General features: G+C 42.7%; 1 protein-coding gene across 7 annotated transcripts in view; it reads right to left on the bottom strand.

Moving 5' to 3' along the window:
* The window catches only part of CPNE8 (copine 8), a 272,491-nt gene that overhangs the window by 244,009 nt on the left and 12,910 nt on the right, over window positions 1-15,572 (bottom strand). The window contains exon 2 of one of the 7 annotated variants that reach the window (XM_086399952.1): window positions 3,006-3,051. The exons of the other annotated variants lie outside the window; for them this stretch is intronic. The gene's annotated coding sequence lies outside the window, so the exon portion shown is untranslated. The remainder of the gene's footprint in view (window positions 1-3,005; window positions 3,052-15,572) is intronic. 7 annotated transcript variants of the gene reach the window in all.

Raw genomic sequence — 15,572 nt, 5'->3', positions numbered from 1 at the left:
TCTGCCATAAGGGTGGTGTCATCTGCTTATCTGAGGTTATTGATGTTTATCCCAACAATCTTGATTACAGCTTGTGCTTCATCCAGCCTGGCATTTTGCATGATGTATTCTGTATACAAGCTAAATAAGCAGGGTGACAATATACAGCCTTGACATACTCCTTTCCCAATTAGAAGGGAATGATAAACCACTTCAGCATTCTTGCTTTGAGAACCCCATGATGCAAATATCAAGTTGAAAATCAATCTTTTAGCTAAAAGTATAGTTCAAACTTCACTACAAATATATTTTTATTTTTAAAAATATGTTGTATGACTTTGTACTTTATTTAGTTAATTTTTGGCCATGCTGTGAGGTCTATTGGATCATAGCTCCTCGACCAGGGGTTAATCCAAATGCCCACTGCATTAGAAGGGCAGAGTCCTAAACACTGGTAAGCCAGAGAAGTCCCAAAATATATTTTTCAATTTACTAACTGAACTTACCATTAAGAAAAGCTTTCACTAATAACTTAATATTGATGATATATCGTCTCCCAATGCCTACCAAACCCCACTAGATGAAACCACCAGCATAAAAATCAATTGCAATCAATTTTCTTAATATTTCTGCTTTCATGATTAATTTGAAAGTTGAGATATCAAGGAAAGTCAGAAAATAAGCTATGTTCAAAATAGCTTTAGATCATTTAGAAGTGCTTAGCAAATAAACGTATTATTTCTGATACAATTCTGAAGTATTAGTCTCGGTAGCTCTCACTCTACTAGCTCTCTCTCTAGCTTTTATATTCTTTGCTTTATAGCAGAGAAACATTAAAACTGACAGAAGACATTAAAGAGGAACAACTGAGCTTTCAATTACCCAGAAAACCATAAATAATATGATACTCCCTTTATGGGAGTTCATTTAGATTTTTTTTTTAAAGTTTGTAAGAATGCTCACAGAGTAATACACATTGAGGAACAAATTTCTCAAAATGATTCTAAAATCACTATAGAAATGTGTTGTTTTTAACCATTTATGACAATATAAACATATCTGGTTCATTACATTCTCTAATAACATTTAAGATCATTCTTAATAAAACTGGAGAAGAAAATGGCAACCCACTGCAGTATTCTTGCCTGGTAAATCCCATGGACAGAGGAGTCTGGCGGGCTACAGTCCATGGGGTCACAAGAGTTGGATATGACTGAGCAACTCAACCACCACTACCACCTTAACAAAACTAATGCATCACTTGTTATTTATTATATTTGTTGTTGTTGTTCAATCTTTCAATCGTGTCTGATTCTTTGTGACCCCATGGACTGGAGCATACCAGGCTTCCCTGTCCTTCACTATCTCCCAGAGTTTGCTCAAACTCATGTCCATTGAGTCAATGATGCCATCCAACCATCTCATTCTCTGTTGCCTCCTTCTCTTCCTGCCCTAAATCTTTCCCAGCATCAGGGTCTTTTCCAAGGAGTCGGCTATGCATCAGGTGGACAAAGTATTGGGGCTTTAGCATCAGTCCTTCCAATAAATATTCAGGGTTGATTTCCTTTAGGATTGACTGATTTGATCTTTTTGCAGTCCAAAGGACTCTAAAGAGTCTTCTCCAGAGCCATAGTTCAAATGCATCAATTGTTCAGCACTTCTTTAGGGTCCAACTCTCACATCCATACATGACTACTGGAAAAATCATAGATTTGACTAGATGGACCTCTGTTGGCAAAGTGATGTCTCTGCTTTTCAATACACTGTCTAGGCTTCTTACAGCTTTTCTTCCAAGGAGCAAGCATCTTTTAATTTCATGGCTGCAATCACCATCCAAAGTTATTTCTGAGCTCAAGAAAATAAAGTCTGTACTTATTATATACATATTATAAATATATATATTGTGTATGTGTATATATATTATACATATATATATACACACACACACACATATAGACTCAAAGAAAGAGAGCAGCTAATTAGCAACATAGAAAATACTGACTTTATAAACTCATGTCACAACTCAGTCATAATACTATAGTGACATTTTCAAAATCTAAGTAATTATTTTATTTACATTGAATTCTGAAGAATAATTCAATTAATATTCCTACACTTTTCATTTGCCCACTCCATCACCTTTCTCTTTTAGCTTTCATCTCACCCTGCCTTTTGGTTTCTAGTTAAATAGTCCTCTCCTTACTTAATTTCTCCTTCATTAGGTAACTCAGCAGTGAAAAAAGGTAAGAATCAATACTTGGGAAATAAAACTCAAATTATCAAAGTTTGTCACTCATTTGAATTGTTCTCCCCATAGTCTCACCAAGTGATGATGGAAAAAATACAAAAGAATTCCATACATCCCTTTGTGATAGTATTGATAATCATCTACTATAATGATTTCTCCCAGCTTTGTGGTTTCTCTTCAGTCACCAACACCTAAATTCTGATAGGAAGCACCTCTACCCTTAAATCCTAAAATAAAGATATTATAGACATACTTTTAAAATGAAAAGTCAAACTAAAATCAAAGGGGAGAGTGACCAAGAGAGTGAAGTAGAAAGACCCTGAGCTCATCTCTCACAAGCACACCAAAATCACAACTATCTGTAAAATGGACATTGATTTAAAAAGGAAGAAAAAAAGACTGGAGCCTAGCAGAAAAGATTTTCTAGAGCTAAAGACATAAAGAAGGAACTACAGTGAGATAGGTATGAGGGGCAGACTTGTGATATAATCAAATGCCATCCCTCATGGGTGCACAATCCACAAACTGGAGAATAATTACATTGCAGGGGGTCTCCCAAAGGAGAGTTCTGAGCATCTGGTGTGGGGCTCCAGCACTAGGAAAATGAGCCCCCACTGCACTTGTCTGTGAAGGTCAGTAGGGTTTTTAATTTCACTAGTCCCATGGGAATGGGAGAACAGAGATCTCACTTTTAAAGGGCAAACACAAAATCTCACTTGCACTGGGACTCATATAAGAGTATAAGCAGTATCTTGATAAGACACTGGACCAGACCTACCTGCTGGTCTTGAGGAGTCTCCTGGAGAGGCAGTGGGCAGCTGTGGCTAAATGGAAGACAGACATGGGTGACACATATATTAGGGAACATTCAACCAGATGAATACTTCTGGAGGCGGACCTATTAGATCATTAGCAAGATGACCTGGCCTCATCCAAGAGCTTATAGGCTCCAGTGCAGAGACACCTCAGGGGAAACAACTAATTGGGTAGGAACATAGCCCCACCCACCCATCAGCAGACAGGATATCTAAAGGCTTCCTGAGCCCACAGCTGCCTACAGACATGCCCCTAGATACCACCCTGCCTACATGAGGGCCAAGGCCCAGCTCCACCCACTGATGTGCAGGCACTGTCCCTCTTTCAAGAAAACCTGCACAAGCCTCTAGACCAGCCTCACTCACCAAGGGGCAGATGCAAGAATCAAGAAACCTATGATCCCATAACACAAGCCAGACCCTACCCTAGAACCAGCTGGTCCCTGACCCTGCCCAATAGCAGACCAATATGACCTTTAGTACACCCAAGACCACATACCCAGCTATGTTAAGAACTGACCCTCCCCGACCAATGAACTGAAATGAGCTCTGGGATTCCTGGGCCCTGAAATCAGACTCCAGGAAGTGGCCTTGCCTGCTAGCACTAACCCCATAATTTGGCTTCACCTGCCAGTGGTGGGCCCCAGTTTGTGGGACCATGACTCCACCCATCAGTGAGCCAGCAGTAGCCCTAGGACCTCCTAGGGTTCTACAACTCAGTCACTCTGTGACCACAGCATCCAGCAGCACCTGCACAAGGCAGGATCTGGCAACCAATCAGACTAGGGACCAACCAAGCCTATCAGACTACCCACATAGCCTGTGTTCTCTCCAAAGTTCTATTAACTTTCATCTCAGGTTCAAAGGATCTGTTAAGAAAATAAACCACTTGTTACACACAAATAAACAATTCTAATATTTAATAGAGAATTATCTAACTTACTTTCAATAAACAATCATTAAAAGGAAAGAGAAATAGAACAGCAGACAACCTCACCAAGTTGTATTTTGACCAACATGTAGAACTCAAACAGCACTGGGAAATCTCTGTGTCACAGCAATCCAGAATTCTACCTGGGAAAGGTGCTGGGCAGCACATCCACTCCACAGGTGAGACCTCAAAATTGCAGTTTGAGGATTCTCATTTATAATCCCAGGCCTCAAAATGATATCCTCATTAACTTGTGAGCAAATTGCAGCTCTGGTTTCATGTTAATGCTGTTTGCTTTGCTTTGTAAATCTTGGAGTGTTGTTAAGCCTCTAGAATGGTTGGCCAGACCCGCTCCAGGGTCTCAACAATCTCAAGATCCTTCCCTTATCTTCTCTGTGGTGCCATGTTGCTTGTACTCACAGCAGGCACTTAGTCAGGGCAGTATCCAGGCAGGTCAGAAGCAAGGTCAGAGGCCTGCTCTACTTTCTTTGTCTCTGAAGTCTGAACAAGACTACCTCCATCTAATTTCCCTCATAGCCTGCCATAACAGAAGAATCTATGCAGCATTCTCCCTAGAAGATATAACTTGGGCAATAAGAGAGTAGATCACTGGGATACATTGGATGTCTCCTAGAGAGGGCCACTTCTTCAAGGTCAAGAAACATAACTAAGACACCACAGATACAAAAATAAAAATAACAACTTAGACAAAATGGGCAGCAGAGGGATAAAGTCCAGACGAAGAAACAAGATAAAATTTCAAAATAATAACTAAATGAAGTGGAAATAAGTCAATCTACCTGAGAAAGAGTTCAGAGTAATGATCATAAAAATGTTTGAAAAACTTGAGAGTAGAGGCATAGAGCAAGAAGTTGGAGATTTTCAACAAAGAATTCAGTTCAGTTCAGTCGCTCAGTTGTGTCCGATTCTTTGCAACCCCATGAATCACTATGCACGGAGGTTCGTGACATTGTACAGGAGACAGGGATCAAGACCATCCCCATGGAAAAGAAATGCAAAAAAGCAAAATGGCTGTCTGAGGAAGCCTTACAAATAGCTGTGAAAAGAAGAGAAGTGAAAAGCAAAGGAGAAAAGGAAAGATATAAGCATCTGAATGCAGAGTTTCAAAGAATAGCAAGGAGAGATAAGAAAGCCTTCCTCAGCGATCAATGCAAAGAAATAGAGGAAAACAACAGAATGGGAAAGACTAGAGATCTCTTCAAGAAAATTAGAGATACCAACGGAGAAGGCAATGACACCCCACTCCAGTACTGTTGCCTGGAAAATCCCATGGACGGAGGAGCCTGGTGGGCTGCCGTCTATGGGGTTGCACAGAGTTAGACATGACTGAGCGACTTCACTTTCACTTTCATGCACTGGAGAAGGAAATGGCAACCCACTCCAGTGTTCTTGCCTGAAGAATCCCAGAGACGGGGGAGCTGGTGGGCTGCCGTCTATGGGGTTGCACAGAGTCGGACACGACTGAAGCGACTTAGCAGCAGCAGCAGCAGCAGAGACACCAAGGGAACATTTCATGCAAAGATGGGCTCGATACAGGACAGAAATGGTATGGACCTGACAGAAGCAGAAGATATTAAGAAGAGGTGGCAAGAATACACAGAACTGTACAAAAAAGAGCTTTATAACCCAGATAATCATGATGGTGTGATCACTCACCTAGAGCCAGACATCCTGGAATGTGAAGTCAAGTGGGCCTTAGAAAGTATCACTACAAACAAAGCTAGTGGAGGTGATGGAATTCCAGTTGAGCTATGTCAAATCCTGAAAGATGATGCTGTGAAAGTGCTTCACTCAATATGCCAGCAAATCTGGAAAACTCAGCAGTGGCCACAGGACTGGAAAAGGTCAGTGTTCATTCCAATCCCAAAGAAAGGCAATGCCAAAGAATGCTCAAACAAAGAATTAGAAAATACAAAAGAGAACCAAACAGAGATAAAGAACACAAAAACTGAAATGAAAAATACACAGTGAAAGTCACTCAGTTGTGCCAGGTTCCTCTGTCAATGAAATTCTCCCAGCAAGAATACTGGAGAATACTGGAATGGGTTGCCATTCCCTTCTCCAGGGGATCTTCCTGACCCAGGGATTAAACCCAGGTCTCCCACATTGCAAGCAGATTCTTTACTGTCTGAGCCACTAGGGAAGCCCTATTGCCTGTATGCCACATGGCAATATATTGATAAGAAACTGACATAAGACTAACAGTTTTCAGTGGCTATAAAATGCTAGGCATTTTATAGACTTTACTTCATTTACTTCCCCAATAATCCTACTAATTTGGTTTTTAAGCATTTCAATTTTACTGATTGGGAAATAAGATTCCAGAAGTTGAAATGTTATCCAAAATAACATTACAAAAACTGATAATAATGAGATTTAAAGACACCTTCTGACCCCTAAATCAATTTTCTTGCTGTTTCGCTCTGCTGCCCCAAATTCTCATTAATCATTAAGTGCAATTTACTCATGGGAATGAAAGCATTTAGAAAGGTACAGCAAGAAGTTTATACTTGGCTCTGTTTATTAAAAGAGGAATAGGGAGAAATAACCAAAAAAAGCTATTAAAATCCCCCTGAGGAGATAGCTTATCAATAACTTCAGCTCTAGAAAATTATTCCCTAGAAAAAAAGAATGTACTCATGTGTTTATAACTAAGAATGCTCATCTGAAGCATATTTTGAACAGTAACTTTTGGAAAATAAGAGATAAGTTAAATAAATACTCAGTTCAGTTCTCAGTTCAGTCGCTCAGTCGTGTCCGACTCTGCAACCCCATGAACTGCAGCACGCCAGGCCTCCATGTCCATCACCAACTCCCGGAGTTCACTTAGACTCACGTCCATCGAGTCAGTGATGCCATCCAGCCATCTCATCCTCTGCTGTCCCCTTCTCCTCTTGCCCCCAATCCCTCCCAGCATCAGAGTCTTTTCCAATGAATCAACTCTTCGCATGAGGTGGCCAAAGTACTGGAGTTTCAGCTTTAGCATCATTCCTTCCAGAGAAATCCCAGGGCTGATCTTCAGAATGGACTGGTTGGATCTCCTTGCAGTCCAAGGGACTCTCAAAAGTCTTCTCCAACAGTTCAGAAGCACCACAGTTCAAAAGCATCAATTCTTCAGTGCTCAGCCTTCTTCACAGTCCAACTCTCACATCCATACATGACCACAGGAAAAACCATAGCCCTGATACAGTACACCCAAATAACAGAATACAACACAGGTATAGAGGGTTGTATTTGCAAAAGAACTAATAACATCTTCATGACATAAAATTAATAGAGAAGTGCAAAAGATATATTATATAGAATTATAGTATAATCCCACTATACAATGTGTGTGAACATACACATAATAACACAGACAGAGGGAGTATAAATATGATACTATAAATGACAGTATGTGGTTGAACCACACTGGCTCCATTGTCAGCTCCATCTTAAGCCCCCAGGCCTACTCCCTTCCCTTCCATCCACTGAGCTTTATGGAGTTGCCTGCTTTGTTTTTTGGTCTCAAAGTTCCTTCTCATTTGGGGAGATATTATTCAATATCTCAGCCTCCCAACAATTGGCAAGCCAGCCAGAGACCAAAAATGAAACAGGCATAGGTAAAGAAACTGTTTCGAGGGAAAGCCCATTGTCCTTGGTGGAAATCCAAGGATGGCTAACTTCCTCCATGTAGGGATATCTTGCCAAGTTTGGAATGCTCCAGATAGTCACATGAGTTTGAGGACACCCTGAAAACACCAAAAGAGTTACTAGACATTCTAACCAAAACAATAGGGAAAAAGAAACTAAGGTGTGAAAGTAGGTAGGTTATGCCCTCTGCTTTGGGTCCTGCAACTGATAGAGAAAATGAGCTCCAGCTCAGGTAGGAACTAGAAAAATCTAAAGAAGCTCTGGCATGAGAATAAGATCTACAAGTGGCTTGTTCCTCTAGATGGGATCTACTAGCCAAAAAGGTATAACAACAAGAACACCTGGAAGCCATACTAAAAATGCAAGGGTAGCACCTGTATTTGGGCTTTCCTGGTGGCTCAGATGACAAAGAATCCTCCTGAAATGCAGAAGACCCAGGTTCAACCCCTGGGTCGGGAAGATCCCCTGGAGAAGGGAATGGTTACCCACTCCAGTATTCTTGCCTGGAGAATCCCACAGACAGAGGAGCCTGGCAGGCTACAGCCCATGGGGTCGCCAAGAGTTAGACACCACTGAGCAACTAAACACATATACAGCACCTGTATTCACCAAGAAAGTGAACACAGGAAGACCAGAATCCCAAATAGTGGATCCAAGGTATAATGATTCCTCTGAGTAGGAAGATAAAATTATTGAAGAAAAAAATGACCTAAGGGTTCACTCCCTCATTTAAACAAAGACTAAGGTAATTTGTGAATCAACAACAGATAATAACTAGCCAAAAGATAACTATGACGAAATACTCCTCTGCAGAAGTAGCTAAGTTGACACTAAGTTCAAAAAGAGACGAGGCAAGAAGTAGCTGCATGGCAACTGCCTATGGGACAAGGATGGAGACAATTTCATACTAAATGACCTAGAGATGTCCAAATAGCCTCAGTGAAAGAATAGCCAGTCCTGAGGTAAAGGTCATATGCTGCTGGAATGAGACAAACTGAGGATGGGTAGCTGAATTGGTTACTTGAATTAGGACTCAGGTAAAACTCTAATAGAAGAATTATGACTTCATTAGAGAATTGAGAATGAAACATACTGCTGCTGCTGCTGCTAAGTCGCTTCAGTTGTGTCCGATTCTCTGCGACCCCATAGACAGCAGCCCACTAGGCTTCTCTGTCCCTGGGATTCTCCAGGCAAGAATACTGGAGTGGGTTGCCATTTCCTTCTCCAATGCATGAAAGTGAAAACTGAAAGTGAAGTTGCTCAGTCATGCCCTACTCTTAGCAACCCCATATACTGCAGCCTACCAGGCTCCTCCGTCCATGGGATTTTCCAGGCAAGAGTTCTGGAGTGGGGTGCCATTGCCTTCTCCAATGAGACATACTATATACGCAGAAAACTTTAGGGGCCAGATAAATAGCTATCTACAGCAGGTATGAAGGATTTCAGGCTTCTTTGGTAGCTCAGCTGGTAAAGAATCCACCAGCAATGCAGGAAACCCTGGTTCGATTCCTGGGTCAGGGAGATCCCCTGGAGAAGGAATAGGCTACCCATTCCAATATTCTTGGGCTTCCCTGGTGGCTCAGATGATAAAGAATCTGCCTGCAATGCAAGAGACCTGGGTTCGATCCCTAGGTTGGGAAGATTCCCTGGAGAAGGGCATGGAAACTCACTCCAGTATTCTTGCTTAGAAAATCCCTATGGTAAGAGGAGCCTGGTGGGCTATAGTCCATGGGGTTGCAAAGAGTCGGACATGACTGAGCGTCTAAGCACACACACATGAAGGATTGCATCTTACAGTCTTGCTCCTGGTGTTTGGTGTGGCAGCTTATTATCAGTCCTGGCACCAATGGTCAGTAGCTCTGATAGCTGCAATTATAGCAGATTTCAGTGAAACAGAGAGAGTCCACCACCAGGGAAATATAGAATTAAAAAAAATGATCCAGCAATCCCACTGCTGGGCATACACACTGAGGAAACCAGAAGGGAAAGAGACACATGTACCCCAATGTTCATCGCAGCACTGTTTATAATAGCTAGGACATGGAAGCAACCTAGATGTCCATCAGCAGATGAATGGATAAGAAAGCTGTGGTACATATACACAATGGAGTATTACTCAGCCATTAAAAAGAATACATTTGAATCAGTTCTAATGAGGTGGATGAAACTGGAGCCTATTATACAGAGTGAAGTAAGCCAGAAGGAAAAACACCAATACAGTATACTAACGCATATATATGGAATTTAGAAAGATGGTAACGATAACCCTGTATACGAGACAGCAAAAGAGACACTGATGTATAGAACAGGCTTATGGACTCTGTGGGAGAGGGAGAGGGTGGGAAGATTTGGGAGAATGGCATTGAAACATGTGAAATGTCATGTATGAAACGAGATGCCAGTCCAGGTTCAATGCACGATGCTGGATGCTTGGGGCTGGTGCACTGGGACGACCCAGAGGGATGGTATGGGGAGGGAGGAGGGAGGAGGGTTCAGGATGGGGAACACATGTATACCTGTGGTGGATTCAGTTTGATATTTGGCAAAACTAATACAATTATGTAAGGTTTAAAAATAAAATAAAATTAATTTAAAAAAAAGAATTAAAAAAAAAAAGAAAGAAAGGTGAAACAAAGGATGGAGAAAAAACAGAGAAAGGACCAACACAGCTGACATGGAAACAAATTTGGTAGGATTATTAGTAGCAAGGACTCCAAAGAAGACAGATAAACCACATAATTCAGTCCTGTTATCTTTGCAGAAAGCCCTAACAAAAGACAGTTCACTCCTATGTCTACTGACCATAAATGTGTGGCAATGTGTCCCAGAGTCCCATCACTGGAAGTAGAACCCCAGAGTAGATTCCCTACATGCAGAGTAACCAGGAGTTGGCACAATGTTGCCCTCTGCTTTGTGTGGTGATTTATTGATTGATTTACTAAGCAGAAACAAAAAATCTTAGCGCTGTAGACACCACAGCTGAGTAAACCTTCAGTTCAGTTCAGTTGCTCAGTTGTGTCCCACTCTTTGTGACCCCATGGACTGCAGCATGCCAAGCCTCCGTGTCCATCACCAACTCCCAGAGCTTGCTCAAACTCATGTCCATCGAGTCAGTGATGCCATACAACCACCTCATCCTCTGTCATCCCCTTCTCCTCCTACCTTCAATCTTTCCCAGCATCAGGGTATTTTCCAGTGAGACAGTTCTTCATATCAGGTGGCCAAAGTATTGGAGCTTCAGTTTCAGGATTAGTCCTTTCAAAGAATATTCAGAGTTGACTTCCTTTAAGATTGACTGATTTGATCTCTTTTCTTTCCAAAGGACTCTCAAGAGTCTTCTTCAGCACCACGGTTCAAAAGCATCAATTCTTCAGTGCTCTGCCTTCTTTATTGTCCAGCTCTCACATCTGTACGTGATTACTGGAAAGACCACAACCTTGACCATATGGACCTTTGTCGACAAAGTGACGTCTCTGCTTTTTAACACACTGTCTTGGTTTGTCATAGCTTTCTGGCCAAGAAGTAATCATCTTCTGATTTCATGGCTGCTGTCACCATCTGCAGTGATTTTAGAGCCCAAGGAGTGGAAATCTATCACTGCCACCACCTTTTCCCCTTTTATTTGCCATGAAGTGATGGGACCAGATGCCATGATCTTAGTTTAATATTGAGTTTTAAGTCAGCTTTTTCACTCTTCTCCTTCACCCTCATCAAGAGGCTCTTTAGTTCCTCCTCGATTTCTGCCTTAGAGTGGTATCATATGCATAGCTGAGCTTGTTGATATTTCTCCTGACAATCTTGATTCCAGCTTTTAACTCGTCCAGCCTGGCATTTCACATGATGTACTCTGCATATAAGTTAAACAAACAGGGTGAAAACAAACAGCCTTGCTGTACTCCTTTCTCAGTCCTGAACCCTGTTCCATACAGGGTTCTAATTGCTGATTCTTGACCAGTGTTGTTTCATTCATGTGGAGGTCTCCAATGTTGCTGCTATGTTACAACAGCTCTTCTCTGCACTGAAAACTTTCCATTGTGTGCTTGACCTGCGTAATCCCTTTTTTCAACATTCCTTTGGGTGCTAGCTTTCAAGATCAATTTGTCTTCATCTGGGATGAGAGGCAGTGAACCTTTCAGGCGTTGCCTCAGGGTTATTTACAATCCTATCATTTGTTATAGTTTGGTCAGTCAGGACCTAGATATATGATGAACGTCCCACCCTGAGTTGGAATTATTTCATTAGATAGATGTCACTGTTAACCTGTGATGACTTGTCCCTTCTCTCCCAAACTGCTGCCTTTTTATAGACACATTTACAGAACCAAAGATAGGAAGTAAACACTGACAAGATCCAGGGACCCAGGTAGTAAGTAAAGTTTTGGGGAGATATTTGGTCAGGTTAGGACAAAAGTTATCCCAGCCTCGGTTATCAATAAAATTCAAGCCTTAGCCACACCAGCCAGTCAAGGAATTACAATCCTTTCTGGGATCACAGGAATGTGATCCTTCCATACTGTATTTGGCACAAATAATTTGGCTCCTACAGTACTCTCTGGGCTTCCCTGACAGCTCAGTTGGTAAAGAATCTGCCTGCAATGCAGGAGACTATGGTTCGATTCCTGGGTCAGGAAGATTCACTAGAGAAGGGATAGGCTACCCACTCCAGTATTCTTGGGCTTCCCTGGTGGCTCAAAAAGAATCCACTTGCATTGCAGGAGACCTGAGTTCGATCCCTGGGTTGGGATGATCCCCTCGAGAAGGGAAAGGCTACCCACTCCAGTATTCTGGTCTGGAGAATTCCATGGTCTGTATAGTCCATGGGGTCACAAAGAGTCGGGCACAACTGAGTGACATTCTTTTCACATAGTACTCTCTGGTTAGAAAGGGGCAAAAATGGGATTAGGGCATCCACCATTAGGAAGCCTTTGAAAAGGCCAAAATTGTAGTAAAACAAGTTCAAGCTCTGGGCATATGTATATGGAATGCTGTCTGCAAATTAGATGTAAGCTTGTATCTAGAAATTTTGGCTAGGGTCTGTGGGAAAGGCAGGAATGGAAACGCATCCCACTAGGATGTTAGTCTCAGTTGTGGAAGGGACCCCAAGTGAAGTAAAGTTCTATTGGAAAACAGCTCCTGATAGTCATCCTGGCCCTGCAGCAAACAGGCCTCACCATTGACCTATTCAGTTCAGTTCAGTCTCTCAGTCATGTCCAACTCTTTGCAACCCCATGAATCGCAGCACGCCAGGCCTCCTTGTCCATCACCAACTCTCGGAGTTCACTCAAACTCACATCCATCGAGTTGGTGATGCCATCCAGTCATCTCATCCTCTGTCGTCCCCTTCTCCTCCTGCCCTCAATCCCTCCCAGCATCAGAGTCTTTTCCAATGAGTCAACTCTTCGCATGAGGTGGCCAAAGTATTGGAGTTTCAGCTTTAGCATCAGTCCTTCCAATGAACACCCAGGACTGATTTCAACTTTCAAACTTTACTGCCAGTAAGTTCTTAAACCAAAAAGTAACTGTGCCCAAGTAAGCACACTGCAAAAGTGGTACCCGTATCTGCAACAAGGTAATGTGCACAATTCAAATCTGCCGTCTATGGGATTACATTCCGTCTTTGGGCCAGTGTCTTACATGCATCCAGATATGGCCACTCAGACACCACCCATCTCTCCCCTTCTCAGCCAAGTCAAAAGGAGAATTACGACTCCCTCCATTCTGAGACCTGTTTCACAATGGCAGCAGTCAAGGCAATACTTACACTTGGCCCACTGCAGCAGTTCTCCTGGATTTCAGTGTCACTTGGTTTGAAGAAGACATTAAGCACAGCAGGCAATGGGCTAAACTGAGGGTAGTAAGGACTATGGTAACTCAGGAATCTATGCCCTTGTACACAAACACAGACAGGTGGACTGTGTGAAGGGTCTGACCATGTGGATGCCACAACATATCAGAAAAGTTAGACTATCTTGTGACAGCCCCTGTGGGGAGCTGACCTATGGAGGGACATACGGGATGTGTGCACACGACCCAGTGCTGCCATCAAGGTAAGACGCATCTCTGCATATTCTCCAACTACACTACCCAGGAACCACAAAGCAGACACCTTAGCCAAGGCAGGAGCTGTTCTCCTAGAAGACTTAAAGACTTCCTTGGATATGGCACAGTGGCTTCACTGAAAACCGATGAGACACTGAGGCCCCAAAACCATCTGGGAGATAGCCAAGAGGTTCCACCTCTACATCAAATACACTGACAGGCAGGCATTTGACAGGGACTGCCCCACTGTAGCTTGTGGTGACAACCCTTGAGACATATTCCTGGTCACATCAGATTAGCCACTAGCCCAGTGACCAGAGGATAAGTGGACTACATCAACCCCTTGCCTTTATCAGAAGGACACAAGTGTGATTGACCTGTGCAAATACAGAGACCTGACTGATAGAAGCTGTTCCTAGTAGAAGAGCAAATCAAAAAGCCACTATTAGGGGCTTGACCAAGTTAGAAAATATGTACCCGGTCCCCATTTATATAGATAGCAACCAAGGGACCCATATCACTGGGCATGACATAAAGGAATGGGCTGAAGCCCATGAGGTTTTATAGACCTTCCATCTGCCATATAACCCAACAGATGCAGGGTTGGTAGAAAGAACTGAAAGAGACATTGAAGAAACTTTCTCCAGATGAGTCTTTAAGAGGCTATCTTGACTATTATTAGAGGCCATCTGACTGTTAAACACCAAACCACAGCAGGCCACATGTCTGCTTCTGAGAGGCTGACTGTACCTATTCTACCAACTAGATCCTTAAATTTTCAAGTGTTAGAAGAAGGACTGAGACTTATCCAGTGGGATGCAGGTCTTATCCTAGGAGTGCCACACAACCTTCTACCTGGGAAGATTATTTGAGATTGGAGATGTAATGGTATACCCCTCATAGGGGTTTGGCATTCTTTTACCTTGGGGACAAGGGCAAGGCTAGGCCTTGACATAGTAATTTCTCAATCTTTCTAAGTGAAGGCCCAGAATAACCAAGGTGATCTCCCATATAGAAATCAAATGGGAGACTGAAATAGGGCTTCTTTTATGGGCCCTACTAAAGCCCCCACATATAATATCTCCCTGCCTGGTTCTAATGTAAAGGAATTTGCTCATGGGAAAAGTGCCAAAGTCCAGGGTGATCCTGGCTCATGGAGAACAAACTACAGCGTAGTTTCTGAATGAAGATTTGTCTTTCTTGCTACCCTTAAAAGACCTTCCCCAGTGGCTCAGACAATAAAGAATCTGCATGCAATGCAGAAGACCTAGGTTCTGGGTCAGGAAGATCCCCTGGAGAAGGGAGTGACTATCTACTCCAGTATTTTTGCCTGGAGAATCCCATGAATAAAGGAGCCTAGTGGGGTTGCAAAGAGTCAGACATGGTTGAACAACTAAGGCAAGCACAACCTTTAAAACACTTATTATCCTTAGCGTTTTCCTTCTAGGATTAGTGCCACATACCTCCACTATTGCCTTCCTGCCCTGGGCCACCACCTATGCTGACATCCACAATTGCTCTGACTTACAGGTGTATAGATTGCTGCCAATGTCCACTCCTGAAGTAATGTCGGGGTCGTTGTCTTCAACCTTATGACATGGGGACAATGTGTGGGGATGGCAGGTAAACTCCTCCTATCTGGCTCTAGAGTATTCTTGGAAGAATGGTGGATAAAGATAGGCCATATAGATGGTGGGGGTGGAGTGTGTAGCTGAACCATTCTGGCTCCACCTTTTCAGCTCCATCTAGGTCTGCAGTCCTTTCCACCTGACTGAGATTTAGCCTAACTCACAAACTAATGCACTCAAGCCAGACTGAGTTCCCTTTTACCCTTGCCTTCATTTAAAGTGAAAGCTGGAAGAGTGCCTTTTGCTGAGATGGTTAAGTAGGGTGGGTGCCCCCAGTTC

Source organism: Bos grunniens, chromosome 5, assembly GCF_055505025.1.
Source record: "Bos grunniens cultivar Pamir isolate PY7600 chromosome 5, Bosgru_T2T1.0, whole genome shotgun sequence".
Taxonomy (NCBI): domain Eukaryota; kingdom Metazoa; phylum Chordata; class Mammalia; order Artiodactyla; family Bovidae; genus Bos; species Bos grunniens.
Note: the sequence above shows the minus strand (reverse complement) of the source record. Positions and strands in the feature narration are given on the sequence as shown.